Below are 25,599 nucleotides of genomic sequence, written 5' to 3'. Positions count from 1 at the left end.
GCACTAAATGACAAGATCTCGCTCAACAAGTGGAACTCCAATTGCTGATAGACAACGTAAATTTTGCCAATCATGGCTATCTTTAGTCTTCCAGGTACCTATTTGCGCCACAGCACTCGGGCTTAGCATCATTCAATGCATTGCCACTGTGGCAATATTCAGCATTTTAAACTTCGCAACGTGTGCAAGACTGGAATCAGGGAATGCCTGCACCATGGGCTCTGATAACTTATCCTTGAGCAATCATTTGGCCTGGGCCCCTTCTTTATTGAACATTGGCTCACTGCATATCAATGTTTAGCGTTCTCAGGCGATTTCCAAGATCTGAATTTCCCGGCAGAGAATTCATGGAGTTTTTGATCTAACCGAGATTCACCATCACTAACGTTGATTCGCGACTCTTATCTCTCTTCATCATATCACTGCTGAGGACTGAACCTGCTTTAATTTCACTTTGGCTCGGGGTCAGTCCGGCTCAATAGGACTTCGGCCCGTCTCCCTTTCACAACCCATCAGTGCCGAGCACAGAAGAGGGAATTTTGCTGACATGTTATGTTCTGAAACAGTTATAAACTCTCCAGTATATTTCACTGTGTCTTCAGCACTGTGAGATCTAGCCTGGTGTGCAATCTTTGTGTCTTTATGAACACTTCAGCAGAATATTAAATGAACATATGGAACTACAATTGCTGATTGACACTGTACGGTTTGCCAACATTTAAGTGCAGTGTGAGAACCATCAAAATGATGATTATTCTTCCATGCACGTTCATGCGCGGCATCACCCTAACAAACCGAGCTGATCACAGCCCGGCGATCAGTCAATTCATTGCCAGTGCGGAAAAATGCAAATTTTCAACTTAGCAACGTGCACAATACCGGAATCAGAGAGTGCCTGGATCGTGGGCAATCATAAGTTAACATGAGCACAAAGATTTTCAATATCATTATACATTACATGAACACATTCGGAGCTCATTGCCCCGAAATGAGGACTGAGTGTGCGGGGCAATTCCTTCCGGGGTTTAAGTTTTATTTCAAAAAGGTGTGAGAAAGTTGTGCTTCGTTTTCTGTCGGGCCGAAATAGCTCAGTTGGGAGAGCGTTAGACTGAAGATCTAAAGGTCACTGGTTCAATCCCGGGTTTTGGCAATATCTGGTGATTTTGCGTTTCCTTCATTTTAAGGGGAGAAGCTGGTTTGATATCGAGACAGTGCTTGAGGGATGGGCTGTTCAGTGGTTGCGTGATACTAATTTTCGACATGATTTTTTTTAGATTCAGCGCTCTTTTTCTGTTACTTTCTATTTATACTCTGCCCAGTTTTGTATATGAAGAGTGAACAATGTTTTAGCGATGCGATGTGTTCAATTCTTATGCAGTAACTCTATCACCCAGTGTGTGCCGGATACAAAATCATCTCAGGCTGGGCTTTCACGCAGCCCTGGGGCATTTTGTTGCCGGTTAAATCGGTCGTTTAGGGCGTGGTATTAATAAAGCCACGAGCGCGGGCCCGATCCCCATATGGGCCATCCCAATTTTTCATAATTTTTATTCGGATAGTAGTAACTTTTACAATCAAATCTTCATAACGAAACAAATCCACACGGAATCCCAAGGGATGGCAATTATTTGGAATAACAGCCATTGCTTCTTTGCCAACGGTGTGCAGAGCACAACTTTCTGTTTATACGTGTTTCTTGCTTTGCTGATAACCGCTGAACTGGAGACCTGTTCCCGTCAATGGTTATAAGCAGAACAGACATTTATAACGGTTCTGTCGCCCGGAGATGGGCAAAAGGCTGCAGTTCAGGACAAAAGCACCAAATGAAATGTTCACACGGTACCGAGAGTGAAAATTCCCGGAAAAAGGAGAGAATGAAATGGATTTCAGTGGAAGCCTAGCCGCACTTAACGCTGTGATTGCGCGGACATGTCTTTGGTGTTCTCCACAAAAACTGCCATTTGCTGCGAGCAGTTTTACCTGGCGCGAATGTGATGAGAATTTCGAAAAAGCAAGGAGGAAAGACTGGGTTGGTCTGCTTGCTGGCACAGACATTTGCAGCAGCTTCCCTGGTGGTCTAGTGGTTAGGATTCGGCGCTTTCACTGCCGCGTCCCGGGTTCGATTCCCGGTCAGGGAACATTGTATTTGCGGTGCTTCGAAATGCAATGCTGTTCCTGAAGAAACTTGCAGCTCACCTCGCTGTTGTTGCCCCAACCATCAGCAGCGTGTCGTGATACAACAGACACTTCTGTTTTAAAATCTGCACGAAATGACAAGATCTCGCTCAACAAGTGGAACTCCAATTGCTGATAGACAACGTAAATTTTGCCAATCATGGCTATCTTTAGTCTTCCAGATACCTATTTGCGCCACAGCACTCGGGCTTATCATCAATCAATGCAATGCCACTTTGGAAATATTCAGCATTTTAAACTTCGCAACGTGTGCAAGACTGGAATCAGGGAATGCCTGGACCATGGGCACTGATAACTTATCCTTGAGCATTCATTTGGCCTGGGCCCCTTTTTTATTGAACATTGGCTCACTGCATATCAATGTTTAGCGTTCTCAGGCGATTTCCAAGATCTGAATTTCCCGGCAGAGAATTCATGGAGTTTTTGATCTCACCGAGATTCACCATCACTAACGTTGATTCGCGACTCTTATCTCTCTTCATCATATCACTGCTGAGGACTGAACCTGCTTTAATTTCAATTTGGCTCGGGGTCAGTGCGGCTCAATAGGACTTCGGCCCGTCTCCCTTTCACAATCCATCAGTGCCGAGAACAGAAGAGGGAATTTTGCTGACATGTTATGTTCTGAAACAGTTATAATCTCTCCAGTATATTTCACTGTGTCTTCAGCACTGTGAGATCTAGCCTGGTGTGCAATCTTTGTGTCTTTATGAACACTTCAGCAGAATATTAAATGAACATATGGAACTACAATTGCTGATTGACACTGTACGGTTTGCCAACATTTAAGTGCAGTGTGAGAACAATCAAAATGATGATTATTCTTCCATGCACGTTCATGCGCGGCATCACCCTAACAAACCGAGCTGATCACAGCCCGGCGATCAGTCAATTCATTGCCAGTGCGGAAAAATGCAAATTTTCAACTTAGCAACGTGCACAATACCGGAATCAGAGAGTGCCTGGATCGTGGGCAATGATAAGTTATCATGAGCACAAAGATTTTCAATATCATTATACATTACATGAACACATCCGGAGCTCATTGCCCCGAAATGAGGACTGAGTGTGCGGGGCAATTCCTTCTGGGGTTTAAGTTTTATTTCAAAAAGGTGTGAGAAAGTTTTGCTTCGTTTTCTGTCGGGCCGAAATAGCTCAGTTGGGAGAGCGTTAGACTGAAGATCTAAAGGTCCCTGGTTCAATCCCGGGTTTTAGCAATATGTGGTGATTTTGCGTTTCCTTCATTTTAAGGGGAGAAGCTGGTTTGATATCGAGACAGTGCTTGAGGGATGGGCTGTTCAACGGTTGCGTGATACTAATTTTCGACATGATTTTTTTTAGATTCAGCGCTCTTTTTCTGTTACTTTCTATTTAGACTCTGCCCAGTTTTGTATATGAAGAGTGAACAATGTTTTAGCAATGCGATGTGTTCAATTCTTATGCAGTAACTCCATCACCCAGTGTGTGCCGGATACAAAATGATCTCAGGCTGGGCTTTCACGCAGCCCTGGGGCATTTTGTTGCCGGTTAAATCGGTCGTTTAGGGCGTGGGATTAATAAAGCCAAGAGCGCGGGCCCGATCCCCATATGGGCCATCCCAATTTTTCATAATTTTTATTCGGATAGTAGTAACTTTTACAATCAAATCTTCATAACGAAACAAATCCACACGGAATCCCAAGGGATGGCAATTATTTGGAATAACAGCCATTGCTTCTTTGCCGACGGTGTGCAGAGCACTACTTTCTGTTTATACGTGTTTCTTGCTTTGCTGATAACCGCTGAACTGGAGACCTGTTCCCGTCAATGGTTATAAGCAGAACAGACATTTATAACGGTTCTGTCGCCCGGAGATGGGCAAAAGGCTGCAGTTCAGGACAAAAGCACCAAATGAAATGTTCACACGGTACCGAGAGTTAAAATTCCCGGAAAAAGGAGAGAATGAAATGGATTTCAGTGGAAGCCTAGCCGCACTTAACGCTGTGATTGCGCGGACATGTCTTTGGTGTTCTCCACAAAAACTGCCATTTGCTGCGAACAGATTTCCCTGGCGCGAATGTGATGAGAATTTCGAAACAGCAAGGAGGAAAGACTGGGTTGGTCTGCTTGCTGGCAAAGACGTTTGCAGCAGCTTCCATGGTGGTCTAGTGGTTAGGATTCGGCGCTTTCACCGCCACGGCCCGGGTTCGATTCTCGGTCAGGGAACATTGTATTTGCGGGGCTTCGAAATGCAATGCTGTTCCTGAAGAAACTTGCAGCTCACCTCGCTGTTGTTGCCCCAACCATCAGCAGCGTGTCGTGATACAACAGACACTTCTGTTTTAAAATCTGCACTAAATGACAAGATCTCGCTCAACAAGTGGAACTCCAATTGCTGATAGACAACGTAAATTTTGCCAATCATGGCTATCTTTAGTCTTCCAGGTACCTATTTGCGCCACAGCACTCGGGCTTATCATCAATCAATGCATTGCCACTGTGGAAATATTCAGCATTTTAAACTTCGCAACGTGTGCAAGACTGGAATCAGGGAATGCCTGGACCATGGGCACTGATAACTTATCCTTGAGCATTCATTTGGCCTGGGCCCCTTCTATATTGAACATTGGCTCACTGCATATCAATGTTTAGCGTTCTCAGGCGATTTCCAAGATCTGAATTTCCCGGCAGAGAATCCATCGAGTTTTTGATCTAACCGAGATTCACCATCACTAACGTTGATTCGCGACTGTTATCTCTCTTCATCATATCACTGCTAAGGACTGAACCTGCTTCAATTTCACTTTGGCTCGGGGTCAGTCCGGCTCAATAGGACTTCGGCCCGTCTCCCTTTCACAACCCATCAGTGCCGAGCACAGAAGAGGGAATTTTGCTGACATGTTATGTTCTGAAACAGTTATAAACTCTCCAGTATATTTCACTGTGTCTTCAGCACTGTGAGATCTAGCCTGGTGTGCAATCTTTGTGTCTTTATGAATACTTCAGCAGAATATTAAATGAACATATGGAACTACAATTGCTGATTGACACTGTACGGTTTGCCAACATTTAAGTGCAGTGTGAGAACAATCAAAATGATCATTATTCTTCCATGCACGTTCATGCGCGGCATCACCCTAACAAACCGAGCTGATCACAGCCCGGCGATCAGTCAATTCATTGCCAGTGCGGAAAAATGCAAATTTTCAACTTAGCAACGTGCACAATACCGGAATCAGAGAGTGCCTGGATCGTGGGCAATGATAAGTTAACATGAGCACAAAGATTTTCAATATCATTATACATTACATGAACACATCCGGAGCTCATTGCCCCGAAATGAGGACTGAGTGTGCGGGGCAATTCCTTCCGGGGTTTAAGTTTTATTTCAAAAAGGTGTGAGAAAGTTTTGCTGCGTTTTTTGTCGGGCCGAAATAGCTCAGTTGGGAGAGCGTTAGACTGAAGATCTAAAGGTCCCTGGTTCAATCCCGGGTTTTGGCAATATCTGGTGATTTTGCGTTTCCTTCATTTTAAGGGGAGAAGCTGGTTTGATATCGAGACAGTGCTTGAGGGATGGGCTGTTCAGTGGTTGCGTGATACTAATTTTCGACATGATATTTTTTAGATTCAGCGCTCTTTTTCTGTTACTTTCTATTTATACTCTGCCCAGTTTTGTATATGAAGAGTGAACAATGTTTTAGCGATGCGATGTGTTCAATTCTTATGCAGTAACTCTATCACCCAGTTTGTGCCGGATACAAAATGATCTCAGGCTGGGCTTTCACGCAGCCCTGGGGCATTTTGTTGCCGGTTAAATCGGTCGTTTAGGGCGTGGTATTAATAAAGCCAAGAGCGCGGGCCCGATCCCCATATGGGCCATCCCAATTTTTCATAATTTTTATTCGGTTAGTAGTAACTTTTACAATCAAATCTTCATAACGAAACAATCCACACGGAATCCCAAGGGATGGCTATTATTTGGAATAACAGCCATTGCTTCTTTGCCGACGGTGTGCAGAGCACAACTTTCTGTTTATACGTGTTTCTTGCTTTGCTGATAGCCGCTGAACTGGAGACCTGTTCCCGTCTATGGTTATAAGCAGAACAGACATTTAGAACGGTTCTGTCGCCCGGAGATGGGCAAAAGGCTGCAGTTCAGGACAAAAGCACCAAATGAAATGTTCACACGGTACCGAGAGTGAAAATTCCCGGAAAAAGGAGAGAATGGAATGGATTTCAGTGGAAGCCTAGCCGCACTTAACGCTGTGATTGCGCGGACATGTCTTTGGTGTTCTCCACAAAAACTGCCATTTGCTGCGAACAGATTTCCCTGGCGCGAATGTGATTAGAATTTCGAAAGAGCAAGGAGGACAGACTGGGTTGGTCTGTTTGCTGGCACAGACATTTGCAGCAGCTTCACTGGTATTCTCGTGGTTAGGATTCGGCGCTTTCACCGCCGCGGCCCGGGTTCGATTCCCGGTCAGGGAACATTGTATTTGCGGGGCTTCGAAATGCAATGCTGTTCCTGAAGAAACTTGCAGCTCACCTCGCTGTTGTCGCCCCAACCATCAGCAGCGTGTCGTGATACAACAGACACTTCTGTTTTAAAATCTGCACGAAATGACAAGATCTCGCTCAACAAGTGGAACTCCAATTGCTGATAGACAACGTAAATTTTGCCAATCATGGCTATCTTTAGTCTTCCAGATACCTATTTGCGCCACAGCACTCGGGCTTATCATCAATCAATGCATTGCCACTTTGGAAATATTCAGCATTTTAAACTTCGCAACGTGTGCAAGACTGGAATCAGGGAATGCCTGGACCATGGGCTCTGATAACTTATCCTTGAGCAATCATTTGGCCTGGGCCCCTTCTTTATTGAACATTGGCTCACTGCATATCAATGTTTAGCGTTCTCAGGCGATTTCCAAGATCTGAATTTCCCGGCAGAGAATTCATGGAGTTTTTGATCTAACCGAGATTCACCATCACTAACGTTGATTCGCGACTCTTATCTCTCTTCATCATATCACTGCTGAGGACTGAACCTGCTTTAATTTCACTTTGGCTCGGGGTCAGTCCGGCTCAATAGGACTTCGGCCCGTCTCCCTTTCACAACCCATCAGTGCCGAGCACAGAAGAGGGAATTTTGCTGACATGTTATGTTCTGAAACAGTTATAAACTCTCCAGTATATTTCACTGTGTCTTCAGCACTGTGAGATCTAGCCTGGTGTGCAATCTTTGTGTCTTTATGAACACTTCAGCAGAATATTAAATGAACATATGGAACTACAATTGCTGATTGACACTGTACGGTTTGCCAACATTTAAGTGCAGTGTGAGAACCATCAAAATGATGATTATTCTTCCATGCACGTTCATGCGCGGCATCACCCTAACAAACCGAGCTGATCACAGCCCGGCGATCAGTCAATTCATTGCCAGTGCGGAAAAATGCAAATTTTCAACTTAGCAACGTGCACAATACCGGAATCAGAGAGTGCCTGGATCGTGGGCAATCATAAGTTAACATGAGCACAAAGATTTTCAATATCATTATACATTACATGAACACATTCGGAGCTCATTGCCCCGAAATGAGGACTGAGTTTGCGGGGCAATTCCTTCCGGGGTTTAAGTTTTATTTCAAAAAGGTGTGAGAAAGTTGTGCTTCGCTTTCTGTCGGGCCGAAATAGCTCAGTTGGGAGAGTGTTAGACTGAAGATCTAAAGGTCACTGGTTCAATCCCGGGTTTTGGCAATATCTGGTGATTTTGCGTTTCCTTCATTTTAAGGGGAGAAGCTGGTTTGATATCGAGACAGTGCTTGAGGGATGGGCTGTTCAGTGGTTGCGTGATACTAATTTTCGACATGATTTTTTTTAGATTCAGCGCTCTTTTTCTGTTACTTTCTATTTATACTCTGCCCAGTTTTGTATATGAAGAGTGAACAATGTTTTAGCGATGCGATGTGTTCAATTCTTATGCAGTAACTCTATCACCCAGTGTGTGCCGGATACAAAATCATCTCAGGCTGGGCTTTCACGCAGCCCTGGGGCATTATGTTGCCGGTTAAATCGGTCGTTTAGGGCGTGGTATTAATAAAGCCACGAGCGCGGGCCCGATCCCCATATGGGCCATCCCAATTTTTCATAATTTTTATTCGGATAGTAGTAACTTTTACAATCAAATCTTCATAACGAAACAAATCCACACGGAATCCCAAGGGATGGCAATTATTTGGAATAACAGCCATTGCTTCTTTGCCAACGGTGTGCAGAGCACAACTTTCTGTTTATACGTGTTTCTTGCTTTGCTGATAACCGCTGAACTGGAGACCTGTTCCCGTCAATGGTTATAAGCAGAACAGACATTTATAACGGTTCTGTCGCCCGGAGATGGGCAAAAGGCTGCAGTTCAGGACAAAAGCACCAAATGAAATGTTCACACGGTACCGAGAGTGAAAATTCCCGGAAAAAGGAGAGAATGAAATGGATTTCAGTGGAAGCCTAGCCGCACTTAACGCTGTGATTGCGCGGACATGTCTTTGGTGTTCTCCACAAAAACTGCCATTTGCTGCGAGCAGTTTTACCTGGCGCGAATGTGATGAGAATTTCGAAAAAGCAAGGAGGAAAGACTGGGTTGGTCTGCTTGCTGGCACAGACATTTGCAGCAGCTTCCCTGGTGGTCTAGTGGTTAGGATTCGGCGCTTTCACCGCCGCGTCCCGGGTTCGATTCCCGGTCAGGGAACATTGTATTTGCGGTGCTTCGAAATGCAATGCTGTTCCTGAAGAAACTTGCAGCTCACCTCGCTGTTGTTGCCCCAACCATCAGCAGCGTGTCGTGATACAACAGACACTTCTGTTTTAAAATCTGCACGAAATGACAAGATCTCGCTCAACAAGTGGAACTCCAATTGCTGATAGACAACGTAAATTTTGCCAATCATGGCTATCTTTAGTCTTCCAGATACCTATTTGCGCCACAGCACTCGGGCTTATCATCAATCAATGCAATGCCACTTTGGAAATATTCAGCATTTTAAACTTCGCAACGTGTGCAAGACTGGAATCAGGGAATGCCTGGACCATGGGCACTGATAACTTATCCTTGAGCATTCATTTGGCCTGGGCCCCTTTTTTATTGAACATTGGCTCACTGCATATCAATGTTTAGCGTTCTCAGGCGATTTCCAAGATCTGAATTTCCCGGCAGAGAATTCATGGAGTTTTTGATCTCACCGAGATTCACCATCACTAACGTTGATTCGCGACTCTTATCTCTCTTCATCATATCACTGCTGAGGACTGAACCTGCTTTAATTTCAATTTGGCTCGGGGTCAGTGCGGCTCAATAGGACTTCGGCCCGTCTCCCTTTCACAATCCATCAGTGCCGAGAACAGAAGAGGGAATTTTGCTGACATGTTATGTTCTGAAACAGTTATAAACTCTCCAGTATATTTCACTGTGTCTTCAGCACTGTGAGATCTAGCCTGGTGTGCAATCTTTGTGTCTTTATGAACACTTCAGCAGAATATTAAATGAACATATGGAACTACAATTGCTGATTGACACTGTACGGTTTGCCAACATTTAAGTGCAGTGTGAGAACCATCAAAATGATGATTATTCTTCCATGCACGTTCATGCGCGGCATCACCCTAACAAACCGAGCTGATCACAGCCCGGCGATCAGTCAATTCATTGCCAGTGCGGAAAAATGCAAATTTTCAACTTAGCAACGTGCACAATACCGGAATCAGAGAGTGCCTGGATCGTGGGCAATGATAAGTTATCATGAGCACAAAGATTTTCAATATCATTATACATTACATGAACACATCCGGAGCTCATTGCCCCGAAATGAGGACTGAGTGTGCGGGGCAATTCCTTCTGGGGTTTAAGTTTTATTTCAAAAAGGTGTGAGAAAGTTTTGCTTCGTTTTCTGTCGGGCCGAAATAGCTCAGTTGGGAGAGCGTTAGACTGAAGATCTAAAGGTCCCTGGTTCAATCCCGGGTTTTAGCAATATGTGGTGATTTTGCGTTTCCTTCATTTTAAGGGGAGAAGCTGGTTTGATATCGAGACAGTGCTTGAGGGATGGGCTGTTCAACGGTTGCGTGATACTAATTTTCGACATGATTTTTTTTAGATTCAGCGCTCTTTTTCTGTTACTTTCTATTTAGACTCTGCCCAGTTTTGTATATGAAGAGTGAACAATGTTTTAGCAATGCGATGTGTTCAATTCTTATGCAGTAACTCCATCACCCAGTGTGTGCCGGATACAAAATGATCTCAGGCTGGGCTTTCACGCAGCCCTGGGGCATTTTGTTGCCGGTTAAATCGGTCGTTTAGGGCGTGGGATTAATAAAGCCAAGAGCGCGGGCCCGATCCCCATATGGGCCATCCCAATTTTTCATAATTTTTATTCGGATAGTAGTAACTTTTACAATCAAATCTTCATAACGAAACAAATCCACACGGAATCCCAAGGGATGGCAATTATTTGGAATAACAGCCATTGCTTCTTTGCCGACGGTGTGCAGAGCACTACTTTCTGTTTATACGTGTTTCTTGCTTTGCTGATAACCGCTGAACTGGAGACCTGTTCCCGTCAATGGTTATAAGCAGAACAGACATTTATAACGGTTCTGTCGCCCGGAGATGGGCAAAAGGCTGCAGTTCAGGACAAAAGCACCAAATGAAATGTTCACACGGTACCGAGAGTTAAAATTCCCGGAAAAAGGAGAGAATGAAATGGATTTCAGTGGAAGCCTAGCCGCACTTAACGCTGTGATTGCGCGGACATGTCTTTGGTGTTCTCCACAAAAACTGCCATTTGCTGCGAACAGATTTCCCTGGCGCGAATGTGATGAGAATTTCGAAACAGCAAGGAGGAAAGACTGGGTTGGTCTGCTTGCTGGCAAAGACGTTTGCAGCAGCTTCCATGGTGGTCTAGTGGTTAGGATTCGGCGCTTTCACCGCCACGGCCCGGGTTCGATTCTCGTTCAGGGAACATTGTATTTGCGGGGCTTCGAAATGCAATGCTGTTCCTGAAGAAACTTGCAGCTCACCTCGCTGTTGTTGCCCCAACCATCAGCAGCGTGTCGTGATACAACAGACACTTCTGTTTTAAAATCTGCACTAAATGACAAGATCTCGCTCAACAAGTGGAACTCCAATTGCTGATAGACAACGTAAATTTTGCCAATCATGGCTATCTTTAGTCTTCCAGGTACCTATTTGCGCCACAGCACTCGGGCTTATCATCAATCAATGCATTGCCACTGTGGAAATATTCAGCATTTTAAACTTCGCAACGTGTGCAAGACTGGAATCAGGGAATGCCTGGACCATGGGCACTGATAACTTATCCTTGAGCATTCATTTGGCCTGGGCCCCTTCTATATTGAACATTGGCTCACTGCATATCAATGTTTAGCGTTCTCAGGCGATTTCCAAGATCTGAATTTCCCGGCAGAGAATCCATGGAGTTTTTGATCTAACCGAGATTCACCATCACTAACGTTGATTCGCGACTCTTATCTCTCTTCATCATATCACTGCTAAGGACTGAACCTGCTTTAATTTCACTTTGGCTCGGGGTCAGTGCGGCTCAATAGGACTTCGGCCCGTCTCCCTTTCACAACCCATCAGTGCCGAGAACAGAAGAGGGAATTTTGCTGACATGTTATGTTCTGAAACAGTTATAAACTCTCCAGTATATTTCACTGTGTCTTCAGCACTGTGAGATCTAGCCTGGTGTGCAATCTTTGTGTCTTTATGAATACTTCAGCAGAATATTAAATGAACATATGGAACTACAATTGCTGATTGACACTGTACGGTTTGCCAACATTTAAGTGCAGTGTGAGAACAATCAAAATGATCATTATTCTTCCATGCACGTTCATGCGCGGCATCACCCTAACAAACCGAGCTGATCACAGCCCGGCGATCAGTCAATTCATTGCCAGTGCGGAAAAATGCAAATTTTCAACTTAGCAACGTGCACAATACCGGAATCAGAGAGTGCCTGGATCGTGGGCAATGATAAGTTAACATGAGCACAAAGATTTTCAATATCATTATACATTACATGAACACATCCGGAGCTCATTGCCCCGAAATGAGGACTGAGTGTGCGGGGCAATTCCTTCCGGGGTTTAAGTTTTATTTCAAAAAGGTGTGAGAAAGTTTTGCTGCGTTTTCTGTCGGGCCGAAATAGCTCAGTTGGGAGAGCGTTAGACTGAAGATCTAAAGGTCCCTGGTTCAATCCCGGGTTTTGGCAATATCTGGTGATTTTGCGTTTCCTTCATTTTAAGGGGAGAAGCTGGTTTGATATCGAGACAGTGCTTGAGGGATGGGCTGTTCAGTGGTTGCGTGATACTAATTTTCGACATGATATTTTTTAGATTCAGCGCTCTTTTTCTGTTACTTTCTATTTATACTCTGCCCAGTTTTGTATATGAAGAGTGAACAATGTTTTAGCGATGCGATGTGTTCAATTCTTATGCAGTAACTCTATCACCCAGTTTGTGCCGGATACAAAATGATCTCAGGCTGGGCTTTCACGCAGCCCTGGGGCATTTTGTTGCCGGTTAAATCGGTCGTTTAGGGCGTGGTATTAATAAAGCCAAGAGCGCGGGCCCGATCCCCATATGGGCCATCCCAATTTTTCATAATTTTTATTCGGTTAGTAGTAACTTTTACAATCAAATCTTCATAACGAAACAATCCACACGGAATCCCAAGGGATGGCTATTATTTGGAATAACAGCCATTGCTTCTTTGCCGACGGTGTGCAGAGCACAACTTTCTGTTTATACGTGTTTCTTGCTTTGCTGATAGCCGCTGAACTGGAGACCTGTTCCCGTCTATGGTTATAAGCAGAACAGACATTTAGAACGGTTCTGTCGCCCGGAGATGGGCAAAAGGCTGCAGTTCAGGACAAAAGCACCAAATGAAATGTTCACACGGTACCGAGAGTGAAAATTCCCGGAAAAAGGAGAGAATGGAATGGATTTCAGTGGAAGCCTAGCCGCACTTAACGCTGTGATTGCGCGGACATGTCTTTGGTGTTCTCCACAAAAACTGCCATTTGCTGCGAACAGATTTCCCTGGCGCGAATGTGATTAGAATTTCGAAAGAGCAAGGAGGACAGACTGGGTTGGTCTGTTTGCTGGCACAGACATTTGCAGCAGCTTCACTGGTATTCTCGTGGTTAGGATTCGGCGCTTTCACCGCCGCGGCCCGGGTTCGATTCCCGGTCAGGGAACATTGTATTTGCGGTGCTTCGAAATGCAATGCTGTTCCTGAACAAACTTGCAGCTCACCTCGATGTTGTTGCCCCAACCATCAGCAGCGTGTCGTGATACAACAGACACTACTGTTTTAAAATCTGCACGAAATGACAAGATCTCGCTCAACAAGTAGAACTCCAATTGCTGATAGACAACGTAAATTTTGCCAATCATGGCTATCTTTAGTCTTCCAGGTACCTCTTTGAGCCACAGCACTCGGGCTTATCATCAATCAATGCATTGCCACTGTGGAAATATTCAGCATTTTAAGCTTCGCAACGTGTGCAAGACTGGAATCAGGGAATGCCTGGACCATGGGCACTAATAACTTATCCTTGAGCATTCATTTGGCCTGTGCCCCTTCTATATTGAACATTGGCTCACTGCATATCAATGTTTAGCGTTCTCAGGCGATTTCCAAGATCTGAATTTCCCGGCAGAGAATTCATGGAGTTTTTGATCTAACCGAGATTCACCATCACTAACGTTGATTCGCGACTCTTATCTCTGTTCATCATTTCACTGCTAAGGACTGAACCTGCTTTAATTTTACTTTGGCTCGGGGTCAGTGCGGCTCAATAGGACTTCGGCTCGTCTCCCTTTCACAACCCATCAGTGCCGAGAACAGAAGAGGGAATTTTGCTGACATGTTATGTTCTGAAACAGTTATAAACTCTCCAGTATATTTCACTGTGTCTTCAGCACTGTGAGATCTAGCCTGGTGTGCAATCTTTGTTTCTTTATGAACACTTCAGCAGAATATTAAATGAACATATGGAACTACAATTGCTGATTGACACTGTACGGTTTGCCAACATTTAAGTGCAGTGTGAGAACAATCAAAATGATCATTATTCTTCCATGTACGTTCATGCGCGGCATCACCCTAACAAACCGAGCTGATCACAGCCCGGCGATCAGTCAATTCATTGCCAGTGCGGAAAAATGCAAATTTTCAACTTAGCAACGTGCACAATACCGGAATCAGAGAGTGCCTGGATCGTGGGCAATGATAAGTTAACATGAGCATTAAGATTTTCAATATCATTATACATTACATGAACACATCCGGAGCTCATTGCCCCGAAATGAGGACTGAGTGTGCGGGGCAATTCCTTCCGTGGTTTAAGTTTTCTTTCAAAAAGGTGTGAGAAAGTTTTGCTTCGTTTTATGTCGGGCCGAAATAGCTCAGTTGGGAGAGCGTTAGACTGAAGATCTAAAGGTGCCTGGTTCAATCCCGGGTTTCGGCAATATGTGATGATTTTGCGTTTCCTTCATTTTAAGGGGAGAAGCTGGTTTGATATCGAGACAGTGCTTGAGGGATGGGCTGTTCAGCGGTTGCATGATATTAATTTTCGACATGATTTGTTTTAGATTCAGCGCTCTTTTTCTGTTACTTTCTATTTATACTCTGCCCAGTTTTGTATATGAAGAGTGAACAATGTTTTAACGATGCGATGTGTTCAATTCTTATGCAGTAACACTATCACCCAGTGTGTGCCGGATACAAAATCATCTCAGGCTGGGCTTTCACGCAGCCCTGGGGCATTTTGTTGCCGGTTAAATCGGTCGTTTAGGGCGTGGTATTAATAAAGCCAAGAGCGCGGGCCCGATCCCCATATGGGCCATCCCAATTTTTCATAATTTTTATTCTGTTTGTAGTAACTTTTACAATCAAATCTTCATAACGAAACAAATCCACACGGAATCCCAAGGGATGGCAATTATTTGGAATAACAGCCATTGCTTCTTTGCCAACGGTGTGCAGAGCACAACTTTCTGTTTATACGTGTTTCTTGCTTTGCTGATAACCGCTGAACTGGAGACCTGTTCCCGTCAATGGTTATAAGCAGAACAGACATTTATAACGGTTCTGTCGCCCGGAGATGGGCAAAAGGCTGCAGTTCAGGACAAAAGCACCAAATGAAATGTTCACACGGTACCGAGAGTGAAAATTCCCGGAAAAAGGAGAGAATGAAATGGATTTCAGTGGAAGCCTAGCCGCACTTAACGCTGTGATTGCGCGGACATGTCTTTGGTGTTCTCCACAAAAACTGCCATTTGCTGCGAGCAGTTTTACCTGGCGCGAATGTGATGAGAATTTCGAAAAAGCAAGGAGGAAAGACTGGGTTGGTCTGCTTGCTGGCACAGACATTTGCAGCAGCTTCCCTGGTGGTCTAGTGGTTAGGATTCGGCGCTTTCACCGCCGCGTCCCGGGTTCGATTCCCGGTCAGGGAACATTGTATTTGCGGTGCTTCGAAATGCAATGCTGTTCCTGAAGAAACTTGCAGCTCACCTCGCTGTTGTTGCCCCAACCATCAGCAGCGTGTCGTGATACAACAGACACTTCTGTTTTAAAATCTGCACGAAATGACAAGATCTCGCTCAACAAGTGGAACTCCAATTGCTGATAGACAACGTAAATTTTGCCAATCATGGCTATCTTTAGTCTTCCAGATACCTATTTGCGCCACAGCACTCGGGCTTATCATCAATCAATGCAATGCCACTTTGGAAATATTCAGCATTTTAAACTTCGCAACGTGTGCAAGACTGGAATCAGGGAATGCCTGGACCATGGGCACTGATAACTTATCCTTGAGCATTCATTTGGCCTGGGCCCCTTTTTTATTGAACATTGGCTCACTGCATATCAATGTTTAGCGTTCTCAGGCGATTTCCAAGATCTGAATTTCCCGGCAGAGAATTCATGGAGTTTTTGATCTCACCGAGATTCACCATCACTAACGTTGATTCGCGACTCTTATCTCTCTTCATCATATCACTGCTGAGGACTGAACCTGCTTTAATTTCAATTTGGCTCGGGGTCAGTGCGGCTCAATAGGACTTCGGCCCGTCTCCCTTTCACAATCCATCAGTGCCGAGAACAGAAGAGGGAATTTTGCTGACATGTTATGTTCTGAAACAGTTATAAACTCTCCAGTATATTTCACTGTGTCTTCAGCACTGTGAGATCTAGCCTGGTGTGCAATCTTTGTGTCTTTATGAACACTTCAGCAGAATATTAAATGAACATATGGAACTACAATTGCTGATTGACACTGTACGGTTTGCCAACATTTAAGTGCAGTGTGAGAACCATCAAAATGATGATTATTCTTCCATGCACGTTCATGCGCGGCATCACCCTAACAAACCGAGCTGATCACAGCCCGGCGATCAGTCAATTCATTGCCAGTGCGGAAAAATGCAAATTTTCAACTTAGCAACGTGCACAATACCGGAATCAGAGAGTGCCTGGATCGTGGGCAATGATAAGTTATCATGAGCACAAAGATTTTCAATATCATTATACATTACATGAACACATCCGGAGCTCATTGCCCCGAAATGAGGACTGAGTGTGCGGGGCAATTCCTTCTGGGGTTTAAGTTTTATTTCAAAAAGGTGTGAGAAAGTTTTGCTTCGTTTTCTGTCGGGCCGAAATAGCTCAGTTGGGAGAGCGTTAGACTGAAGATCTAAAGGTCCCTGGTTCAATCCCGGGTTTTAGCAATATGTGGTGATTTTGCGTTTCCTTCATTTTAAGGGAAGAAGCTGGTTTGATATCGAGACAGTGCTTGAGGGATGGGCTGTTCAACGGTTGCGTGATACTAATTTTCGACATGATTTTTTTTAGATTCAGCGCTCTTTTTCTGTTACTTTCTATTTAGACTCTGCCCAGTTTTGTATATGAAGAGTGAACAATGTTTTAGCAATGCGATGTGTTCAATTCTTATGCAGTAACTCCATCACCCAGTGTGTGCCGGATACAAAATGATCTCAGGCTGGGCTTTCACGCAGCCCTGGGGCATTTTGTTGCCGGTTAAATCGGTCGTTTAGGGCGTGGGATTAATAAAGCCAAGAGCGCGGGCCCGATCCCCATATGGGCCATCCCAATTTTTCATAATTTTTATTCGGATAGTAGTAACTTTTACAATCAAATCTTCATAACGAAACAAATCCACACGGAATCCCAAGGGATGGCAATTATTTGGAATAACAGCCATTGCTTCTTTGCCGACGGTGTGCAGAGCACTACTTTCTGTTTATACGTGTTTCTTGCTTTGCTGATAACCGCTGAACTGGAGACCTGTTCCCGTCAATGGTTATAAGCAGAACAGACATTTATAACGGTTCTGTCGCCCGGAGATGGGCAAAAGGCTGCAGTTCAGGACAAAAGCACCAAATGAAATGTTCACACGGTACCGAGAGTTAAAATTCCCGGAAAAAGGAGAGAATGAAATGGATTTCAGTGGAAGCCTAGCCGCACTTAACGCTGTGATTGCGCGGACATGTCTTTGGTGTTCTCCACAAAAACTGCCATTTGCTGCGAACAGATTTCCCTGGCGCGAATGTGATGAGAATTTCGAAACAGCAAGGAGGAAAGACTGGGTTGGTCTGCTTGCTGGCAAAGACGTTTGCAGCAGCTTCCATGGTGGTCTAGTGGTTAGGATTCGGCGCTTTCACCGCCACGGCCCGGGTTCGATTCTCGTTCAGGGAACATTGTATTTGCGGGGCTTCGAAATGCAATGCTATTCCTGAAGAAACTTGCAGCTCACCTCGCTGTTGTTGCCCCAACCATCAGCAGCGTGTCGTGATACAACAGACACTTCTGTTTTAAAATCTGCACTAAATGACAAGATCTCGCTCAACAAGTGGAACTCCAATTGCTGATAGACAACGTAAATTTTGCCAATCATGGCTATCTTTAGTCTTCCAGGTACCTATTTGCGCCACAGCACTCGGGCTTATCATCAATCAATGCATTGCCACTGTGGAAATATTCAGCATTTTAAACTTCGCAACGTGTGCAAGACTGGAATCAGGGAATGCCTGGACCATGGGCACTGATAACTTATCCTTGAGCATTCATTTGGCCTGGGCCCCTTCTATATTGAACATTGGCTCACTGCATATCAATGTTTAGCGTTCTCAGGCGATTTCCAAGATCTGAATTTCCCGGCAGAGAATCCATGGAGTTTTTGATCTAACCGAGATTCACCATCACTAACGTTGATTCGCGACTCTTATCTCTCTTCATCATATCACTGCTAAGGACTGAACCTGCTTTAATTTCACTTTGGCTCGGGGTCAGTGCGGCTCAATAGGACTTCGGCCCGTCTCCCTTTCACAACCCATCAGTGCCGAGAACAGAAGAGGGAATTTTGCTGACATGTTATGTTCTGAAACAGTTATAAACTCTCCAGTATATTTCACTGTGTCTTCAGCACTGTGAGATCTAGCCTGGTGTGCAATCTTTGTGTCTTTATGAATACTTCAGCAGAATATTAAATGAACATATGGAACTACAATTGCTGATTGACACTGTACGGTTTGCCAACATTTAAGTGCAGTGTGAGAACAATCAAAATGATCATTATTCTTCCATGCACGTTCATGCGCGGCATCACCCTAACAAACCGAGCTGATCACAGCCCGGCGATCAGTCAATTCATTGCCAGTGCGGAAAAATGCAAATTTTCAACTTAGCAACGTGCACAATACCGGAATCAGAGAGTGCCTGGATCGTGGGCAATGATAAGTTAACATGAGCACAAAGATTTTCAATATCATTATACATTACATGAACACATCCGGAGCTCATTGCCCCGAAATGAGGACTGAGTGTGCGGGGCAATTCCTTCCGGGGTTTAAGTTTTATTTCAAAAAGGTGTGAGAAAGTTTTGCTGCGTTTTCTGTCGGGCCGAAATAGCTCAGTTGGGAGAGCGTTAGACTGAAGATCTAAAGGTCCCTGGTTCAATCCCGGGTTTTGGCAATATCTGGTGATTTTGCGTTTCCTTCATTTTAAGGGGAGAAGCTGGTTTGATATCGAGACAGTGCTTGAGGGATGGGCTGTTCAGTGGTTGCGTGATACTAATTTTCGACATGATATTTTTTAGATTCAGCGCTCTTTTTCTGTTACTTTCTATTTATACTCTGCCCAGTTTTGTATATGAAGAGTGAACAATGTTTTAGCGATGCGATGTGTTCAATTCTTATGCAGTAACTCTATCACCCAGTTTGTGCCGGATACAAAATGATCTCAGGCTGGGCTTTCACGCAGCCCTGGGGCATTTTGTTGCCGGTTAAATCGGTCGTTTAGGGCGTGGTATTAATAAAGCCAAGAGCGCGGGCCCGATCCCCATATGGGCCATCCCAATTTTTCATAATTTTTATTCGGTTAGTAGTAACTTTTACAATCAAATCTTCATAACGAAACAATCCACACGGAATCCCAAGGGATGGCTATTATTTGGAATAACAGCCATTGCTTCTTTGCCGACGGTGTGCAGAGCACAACTTTCTGTTTATACGTGTTTCTTGCTTTGCTGATAGCCGCTGAACTGGAGACCTGTTCCCGTCTATGGTTATAAGCAGAACAGACATTTAGAACGGTTCTGTCGCCCGGAGATGGGCAAAAGGCTGCAGTTCAGGACAAAAGCACCAAATGAAATGTTCACACGGTACCGAGAGTGAAAATTCCCGGAAAAAGGAGAGAATGGAATGGATTTCAGTGGAAGCCTAGCCGCACTTAACGCTGTGATTGCGCGGACATGTCTTTGGTGTTCTCCACAAAAACTGCCATTTGCTGCGAACAGATTTCCCTGGCGCGAATGTGATTAGAATTTCGAAAGAGCAAGGAGGACAGACTGGGTTGGTCTGTTTGCTGGCACAGACATTTGCAGCAGCTTCACTGGTATTCTCGTGGTTAGGATTCGGCGCTTTCACCGCCGCGGCCCGGGTTCGATTCCCGGTCAGGGAACATTGTATTTGCGGTGCTTCGAAATGCAATGCTGTTCCTGAACAAACTTGCAGCTCACCTCGATGTTGTTGCCCCAACCATCAGCAGCGTGTCGTGATACAACAGACACTACTGTTTTAAAATCTGCACGAAATGACAAGATCTCGCTCAACAAGTAGAACTCCAATTGCTGATAGACAACGTAAATTTTGCCAATCATGGCTATCTTTAGTCTTCCAGGTACCTCTTTGAGCCACAGCACTCGGGCTTATCATCAATCAATGCATTGCCACTGTGGAAATATTCAGCATTTTAAACTTCGCAACGTGTGCAAGACTGGAATCAGGGAATGCCTGGACCATGGGCACTGATAACTTATCCTTGAGCATTCATTTGGCCTGTGCCCCTTCTATATTGAACATTGGCTCACTGCATATCAATGTTTAGCGTTCTCAGGCGATTTCCAAGATCTGAATTTCCCGGCAGAGAATTCATGGAGTTTTTGATCTAACCGAGATTCACCATCACTAACGTTGATTCGCGACTCTTATCTCTGTTCATCATTTCACTGCTAAGGACTGAACCTGCTTTAATTTTACTTTGGCTCGGGGTCAGTGCGGCTCAATAGGACTTCGGCTCGTCTCCCTTTCACAACCCATCAGTGCCGAGAACAGAAGAGGGAATTTTGCTGACATGTTATGTTCTGAAACAGTTATAAACTCTCCAGTATATTTCACTGTGTCTTCAGCACTGTGAGATCTAGCCTGGTGTGCAATCTTTGTTTCTTTATGAACACTTCAGCAGAATATTAAATGAACATATGGAACTACAATTGCTGATTGACACTGTACGGTTTGCCAACATTTAAGTGCAGTGTGAGAACAATCAAAATGATCATTATTCTTCCATGTACGTTCATGCGCGGCATCACCCTAACAAACCGAGCTGATCACAGCCCGGCGATCAGTCAATTCATTGCCAGTGCGGAAAAATGCAAATTTTCAACTTAGCAACGTGCACAATACCGGAATCAGAGAGTGCCTGGATCGTGGGCAATGATAAGTTAACATGAGCATTAAGATTTTCAATATCATTATACATTACATGAACACATCCGGAGCTCATTGCCCCGAAATGAGGACTGAGTGTGCGGGGCAATTCCTTCCGTGGTTTAAGTTTTCTTTCAAAAAGGTGTGAGAAAGTTTTGCTTCGTTTTATGTCGGGCCGAAATAGCTCAGTTGGGAGAGCGTTAGACTGAAGATCTAAAGGTGCCTGGTTCAATCCCGGGTTTCGGCAATATGTGATGATTTTGCGTTTCCTTCATTTTAAGGGGAGAAGCTGGTTTGATATCGAGACAGTGCTTGAGGGATGGGCTGTTCAGCGGTTGCATGATATTAATTTTCGACATGATTTGTTTTAGATTCAGCGCTCTTTTTCTGTTACTTTCTATTTATACTCTGCCCAGTTTTGTATATGAAGAGTGAACAATGTTTTAACGATGCGATGTGTTCAATTCTTATGCAGTAACACTATCACCCAGTGTGTGCCGGATACAAAATCATCTCAGGCTGGGCTTTCACGCAGCCCTGGGGCATTTTGTTGCCGGTTAAATCGGTCGTTTAGGGCGTGGTATTAATAAAGCCAAGAGCGCGGGCCCGATCCCCATATGGGCCATCCCAATTTTTCATAATTTTTATTCTGTTTGTAGTAACTTTTACAATCAAATCTTCATAACGAAACAAATCCACACGGAATCCCAAGGGATGGCAATTATTTGGAATAACACCCATTGCTTCTTTGCCGACGGTGTGCAGAGCACAACTTTCTGTTTATACGTGTTTCTTGCTTTGCTGATAACCGCTGAACTGGAGACCTGTTCCCGTCAATGGTTAGAAGCAGAACAGACATTTAGAACGGTTCTGTCGCCCGGAGATGGGCAAAAGGCTGCAGTTCAGGACAAAAGCACCAAATGAAATGTTCACACGGTACCGAGAGTGAAAATTCCCGGACAAAGGAGAGAATGAAATGGATTTCAGTGGAAGCCTAGCCACACTTAACGCTGTGATTGCGCGGACATGTCTTTGGTGTTCTCCACAAAAACTGCCATTTGCTGCGAACAGTTTTCCCTGGCGCGAATGTGATGAGAATTTCGAAAAAGCAAGGAGGAAAGACTGGGTTGGTCTGCTTGCTGGCACAGACGTTTGTAGCAGCTTCACTGGTGGTCTAGTGGTTAGGATTCGGCGCTCTCACCGCCGCGGCCCGGGTTCTATTCCCGGTCAGAGAACATTGTATTTGCTGTGCTTCGAAATGCAATGCTGTTCCTGAACAAACTTGCAGCTCACCTCGCTGTTGTTGCCCCAACCCTCAGCAGCGTGTCGTGATACAACAGACACTACTGTTTTAAAATCTGCACGAAATGACAAGATCTCGCTCAACAAGTGGAACTCCAATTGCTGATAGACAACGTAAATTTTGCCAATCATGGCTATCTTTAGTCTTCCAGGTACCTATTTGCGCCACAGCACTCGGGCTTATCATCAATCAATGCATTGCCGCTGTGGAAATATTCAGCATTTTAAACTTCGCAACGTGTGCAAGACTGGAATCAGGGAATGCCTGGACCATGGGCACTGATAATTTATCCTTGAGCATTCATTTGGCCTGGGCCCCTTCTATATTGAACATTGGCTCACTGCATATCAATGTTTAGCGTTCACAGGCGATTTCCAAGATCTGAATTTCCCGGCAGAGAATTCATGGAGTTTTTGATCTAACCGAGATTCACCGTCACTAACGTTGATTCGTGACTCTTATCTCTCTTCATCATATCACTGCTAAGGACTGAACCTGCTTTAATTTCACCTTGGCTCGGGGTCAGTGCGGCTCAATAGGACTTCGGCCCGTCTCCCTTTCACAACCCATCAGTGCCGAGAACAGAACAGGGAATTTTGCTGACATGTTATGTTCTGAAACAGTTATAAACTCTCCAGTATATTTCACTGTATCTTCAGCACTGTGAGATCTAGTCTGGTGTGCAATCTTTGTGTCTTTATGAAAACTTCAGCAGAACATTAAATGAACATATGGAACTACAATTTCTGATTGACACTGTACGGTTTGCCAACATTTAAGTGCAGTGTGGGAACAACCAAAATGATCATTATTCTTCCATGTACGTTCATGCGCGACATCACCCTAACAAACCGAGCTGATGACAGCCCGGCTCTCAGTCAATTCATTGCCAGTGCGGAAAAATGCAAATTTTCAACTTCGCATCGTGCACAATACCGGAATCAGAGAGTGCCTGGATCGTGGGCAATGATAAGTTAACATGAGCATTAAGATTTTCAATATCATTATCCATGACATGAACACATCCGGAGCTCATGGCCCCGAAATGAGGACTGAGTGTGCGGGGCAAATCCTTCCGGGGTTTAAGTTTTCTTTCAAAAAGGTGTAAGAAAGTTTTGCTTCGTTTTCTGTCGGGCTGAAATAGCTCAGTTGGGAGAGCGTTATACTGAAGATTTAAAGGTCCCTGGTTCAATCCTGGGTTTCGGCAAAATCTGGTGATTTTGCGTTTCATTCATTTCCAGGGGAGAAGCTGATTTGATGTCGAGACAGTGCTTGAGGGATGGGCTGTTCAGCGGTTGCGTGATGCTAATTTTCGACATGATTTTTTTTAGATTCAGCGCTCTTTTTCTGTTACTTTCTATTTATACTCTGCCCAGTTTTGTATATGAAGAGTGAACAATGTTTTAGCGATGCGATGTGTTCAATTCTTAGGCAGTAACTCTATCACCCAGTGTGTGCCGGATACAAAATCATCTCAGGCTGGGCTTTCACGCAGCCCTGGGGCATTTTGTTGCCGGTTAAATCGGTCGTTTAGGGCGTGGTATTAATAAAGCCAAGAGCGCGGGCCCGATCCCCATATGGGCCATCCCAATTTTTCATAATTTTTATTCGGTTAGTAGTAACTTTTACAATCAAATCTTCATAACGAAACAAATCCACACGGAATCCCAAGGGATGGCAATTATTTGGAATAACAGCCATTGCTTCTTTGCCGACGGTGTGCAGAGCACAACTTTCTGTTTATACGTGTTTCTTGCTTTGCTGATAACCGCTGAACTGGAGACCTTTTCCCGTCAATGGTTATAAGCAGAACAGACATTTAGAACGGTTCTGTCGCCCGGAGATGGGCAAAAGGCTGCAGTTCAGGACAAAAGCACCAAATGAAATGTTCACACGGTACCGAGAGTGAAAATTCCCGGAAAAAGGAGAGAATGAAATGGATTTCAGTGGAAGCCGAGCCACACTTAACGCTGTGATTGCGCGGACATGTCTTTGGTGTTCTCCACAAAAACTGCCATTTGCTGCGAACAGATTTCCCTGGCGCGAATGTGATGAGAATTTCGAAACAGCAAGGAGGAAAGACTGGTTTGGTCTGCTTGCTGTCACAGACGTTTGCAGCAGCTTCCCTGGTGGTAATGTGATTAGGATTCGGCGCTCTCACCGCCGCGGCCCGCGTTCTATTCCCGGTCAGGGAACATTGTATTTGCGGTGCTTCGAAATGCAATGCTGTTCCTGAACAAACTTGCAGCTTCCCTCGCTGTTGTTGCCCCAACCATCAGCAGCGTGTCGTGATACAACAGACACTTCTGTTTTAAAATCTGCACTGAATGACAAGATCTCGCTCGACAAGTGGAACTGCAATTGCTGATAGACAACGTAAATTTTGCCAATCATGGCTATCTTCGTCTTCCAGTACCTATTTGCGCCACAGCACTCGAGCTTATCATCAATCAATGCATTGCCACTGTGGAAATATCCAGCATTTTAAACTTCGCAACGTGTGCAAGACTGGAATCAGGGAATGCCTGGACCATGGGCACTGATAATTTATCCTTGAGCATTCATTTGGCCTGGGCCCCTTCTATATTGAACATTGGCTCACTGCATATCAATGTTTAGCGTTCACAGGCGATTTCCAAGATCTGAATTTCCCGGCAGAGAATTCATGGAGTTTTTGATCGAACCGAGATTCACCGTCACTAACGTTGATTCGTGACTCTTATCTCTCTTCATCATATCACTGCTAAGGACTGAACCTGCTTTAATTTCACCTTGGCTCGGGGTCAGTGCGGCTCAATAGGACTTCGGCCCGTCTCCCTTTCACAACCCATCAGTGCCGAGAACAGAACAGGGAATTTTGCTGACATGTTATGTTCTGAAACAGTTATAAACTCTCCAGTATCTTCACTGTGTCTTCAACACTGTGAGATCTTGCCTGGTGTGCAATCTTTGTGTCTTTATGAACACTTCAGCAGAACATTAAATGAACATATGGAACTACAATTGCTGATTGACACTGTACGTTTTGC

At 44.5% G+C, this 25,599-nt stretch overlaps 14 non-coding genes and 1 pseudogene across 14 annotated transcripts; 14 read left to right on the top strand and 1 right to left on the bottom strand.

Annotated features, from left to right (window-relative positions):
- LOC139251826 (zinc finger protein 271-like) overlaps nt 1-25,599 on the bottom strand; it is a 315,853-nt pseudogene that overhangs the window by 197,716 nt on the left and 92,538 nt on the right.
- trnaf-gaa (transfer RNA phenylalanine (anticodon GAA)) lies at nt 1,078-1,150 on the top strand. Its single transcript has one exon. It is a non-coding gene; the product is annotated as a tRNA-Phe (tRNA).
- Nucleotides 2,067-2,138, top strand: trnae-uuc (transfer RNA glutamic acid (anticodon UUC)). The gene has a single exon. It is a non-coding gene; the product is annotated as a tRNA-Glu (tRNA).
- Nucleotides 3,341-3,413, top strand: trnaf-gaa (transfer RNA phenylalanine (anticodon GAA)). The gene has a single exon. It is a non-coding gene; the product is annotated as a tRNA-Phe (tRNA).
- On the top strand, nt 5,604-5,676 carry trnaf-gaa (transfer RNA phenylalanine (anticodon GAA)). Its single transcript has one exon. It is a non-coding gene; the product is annotated as a tRNA-Phe (tRNA).
- Nucleotides 7,866-7,938, top strand: trnaf-gaa (transfer RNA phenylalanine (anticodon GAA)). The gene has a single exon. It is a non-coding gene; the product is annotated as a tRNA-Phe (tRNA).
- Nucleotides 8,855-8,926, top strand: trnae-uuc (transfer RNA glutamic acid (anticodon UUC)). Its single transcript has one exon. It is a non-coding gene; the product is annotated as a tRNA-Glu (tRNA).
- Nucleotides 10,129-10,201, top strand: trnaf-gaa (transfer RNA phenylalanine (anticodon GAA)). The gene has a single exon. It is a non-coding gene; the product is annotated as a tRNA-Phe (tRNA).
- trnaf-gaa (transfer RNA phenylalanine (anticodon GAA)) lies at nt 12,392-12,464 on the top strand. The gene has a single exon. It is a non-coding gene; the product is annotated as a tRNA-Phe (tRNA).
- Nucleotides 14,654-14,726, top strand: trnaf-gaa (transfer RNA phenylalanine (anticodon GAA)). The gene has a single exon. It is a non-coding gene; the product is annotated as a tRNA-Phe (tRNA).
- Nucleotides 15,643-15,714, top strand: trnae-uuc (transfer RNA glutamic acid (anticodon UUC)). Its single transcript has one exon. It is a non-coding gene; the product is annotated as a tRNA-Glu (tRNA).
- On the top strand, nt 16,917-16,989 carry trnaf-gaa (transfer RNA phenylalanine (anticodon GAA)). Its single transcript has one exon. It is a non-coding gene; the product is annotated as a tRNA-Phe (tRNA).
- On the top strand, nt 19,180-19,252 carry trnaf-gaa (transfer RNA phenylalanine (anticodon GAA)). Its single transcript has one exon. It is a non-coding gene; the product is annotated as a tRNA-Phe (tRNA).
- Nucleotides 21,442-21,514, top strand: trnaf-gaa (transfer RNA phenylalanine (anticodon GAA)). Its single transcript has one exon. It is a non-coding gene; the product is annotated as a tRNA-Phe (tRNA).
- On the top strand, nt 23,705-23,777 carry trnaf-gaa (transfer RNA phenylalanine (anticodon GAA)). The gene has a single exon. It is a non-coding gene; the product is annotated as a tRNA-Phe (tRNA).

Source organism: Pristiophorus japonicus, unplaced genomic scaffold (assembly GCF_044704955.1).
Source record: "Pristiophorus japonicus isolate sPriJap1 unplaced genomic scaffold, sPriJap1.hap1 HAP1_SCAFFOLD_45, whole genome shotgun sequence".
NCBI lineage: Eukaryota > Metazoa > Chordata > Chondrichthyes > Pristiophoridae > Pristiophorus > Pristiophorus japonicus.
This window is presented reverse-complemented; position numbering and strand designations above follow the sequence as displayed.